Source organism: Austrofundulus limnaeus, unplaced genomic scaffold, assembly GCF_001266775.1.
Source record: "Austrofundulus limnaeus strain Quisiro unplaced genomic scaffold, Austrofundulus_limnaeus-1.0 Scaffold50, whole genome shotgun sequence".
Lineage (NCBI taxonomy): Eukaryota > Metazoa > Chordata > Actinopteri > Cyprinodontiformes > Rivulidae > Austrofundulus > Austrofundulus limnaeus.
This window is the reverse complement of record NW_013952452.1, coordinates 1,976,787-1,979,024: the sequence shown is the minus strand read 5'-3', so window position 1 is coordinate 1,979,024 and position 2,238 is coordinate 1,976,787.

Genomic DNA, 2,238 nt, shown 5'->3' with positions numbered 1-2,238 from the left:
TAATAATGCAGTACCAGGACACCTCTGCTTTTTGTGAATATTAGACCTCATGTTTATTCAGAGCCACTTAATGTTTTCTAATCGATGACTTTAATGCCTCAAGTGATGATGGGTGTCGGGGGTGGGGGGAAATCTGGTGACCTCTCATCGCTTCAGAGCCCGGGCAGAGTGGGTAAAGGGCCCCACAGAGGGTCAGGGAGAAAGGGGGGTGGAGGGGTGGCAATGATGTCAAAGTTGAGCACAATTAGCCTTTTTGCGCGTCACTGCAAAACTCCGAAGTTAGCAGCGGGATCAGAGGAGCACCTTGTTCAAATCACCTTATTATAAAAATAAAATAAACTACAAATTATTTTCCCCCAATAATAAAATCATCTGGTTGATATTATCTGAGTCTTCGCCCCATCTTACGCTTCCTTTAGACCCATGAAGGATTTATCAAAACACTTCTGTTGCACCAAAGAGGAGGAAACTTTCCACAGATCCAGAGCGCAGCGCAAATAAAACACAATAGCAATCCCTCCAATCTCTATCAAACCCACGGGTTTAAAATTGAAACAGTGTAAGAAATTAAATAAATCAACTCGAGACAATAAACTTAAATGAAAAAAGTTTTAAAATGTAAAAGTTTATAGAAATCAGCTAAAAGTTTGCTTAAATCTTGGCTTGGTGCGCATGCGCAGGTAAAGAAAAGCACATCGGGACAGTCTTAACTTAATAAAATGAGCACAATGTTAAAAGTTGGACTGAATTAGCAGAGTTTCTGTTTAAAAACTTTACAATCAAGATAAAATAATAATAAAAACAAATCAGATGTGATTTCTTAAAGTGTGCAGGCTGCTGGCCCTGAACGCTCGCAGCTCCACGGTGCCTGCCTCCCAGCGCCCCGGCGCAGACATGTTGTGATGCAGCCACAGGCTAATTAGGCCACAGACAGTGCCTTCACCGAGCAGTCCCCCAACTAAACGCTTCCTGACCAGAAAAACACTGAAAGAAACAAAACCTGACGCGTAAAAGTGAAAAGTGTCCATGCGTAATGACGCGCAGCTTGGAGATGACAAGTCGCTCGCTCGTCAGGCGCTGATCAATAAGAGATTTGCATTGATCAAATAAAAATAAATATTTGCGTAGTGATGGCGCACATGCAGCATATATGTACACAGGGTATTAAAGTACAGAAGCTTCTTTTTTTTTCTCCAGAACATTTGATAACAACAGGCCTCACACTTATTAATTACTACGCGGGAAACGTGCTGTAATTGGTTTAGTTGAGACAAGCAGCAGTWATGGATTGAATTATCCTGATTCAGCGGGGTATTGCTGACTGGCTCTTCATATTTCAGCCCTGCTATCGTTCTTTTACTTTTTTTTTATTTTGCAAATCACTTTGGCTGAGAGGCTTTTTACCTGTTGTACATCGAATTAGAGTAAAATTACCTTTTTCTTTTGCATTTAAGCAGATTCAGCGTAAACAAACGAGCAAAGAAAGAAAAGATGTGCAGCTCCAATTCCATAACAAAGAAGCACACAATTGTAGTCACCCCATAATGGTGATAATATTAATATTAATGCACCGTTTTCACAGATATTCACCCTAAAAAAACGCTTTCTTTCACTCAAACCCCGGATAAATTTATTAAACAACATTAGCATTAATGACCCACGCGAGCTTCCCTCCAGTGAATGCTGTTTTAATACGATTGTTTTCCCTTTAAAGTGACTATTTGTGCCGTTTCTCATGCACCATAGCGGGAGCACCCAGCCCCCAGCCCCAAACCCCCCTTTACGAGTGAGCTATTGCGCCCGAGGACAGGATCCCACACACAATCTGAGGACTGAGCCAACAAAAACAGGCCCTGACAGACAATGCCGCGCTTCACCTGCTCCAGCACTCTGCATCGCAATTACGCCAAGGACATGTACAGTTAGGCTTCACTCACTCTTTCTGCAAACACACAAACACACACACGCACACACACACACACACACACGAAGAGAGAGAGAGGTGGGGGGATCACGCAAATCAGAAAAGGCAGATTGGAGAGAGTTGCAGATTTGAAGCTGCCTGGTCACCAGACAGAAACAAGACATCACCATGGCTGATTCATGGCTGATTCAGAGCTCTGGCTGCCGCACCATCCGCACGCAATCACACCGAATGTTGCGCAAAACCAAACCAAAGAAAAAGGGGGGAGAAAGAGAGAGAGAGAGAGAGAGAGAGAGAGAGAGAGAGAGAGAGAG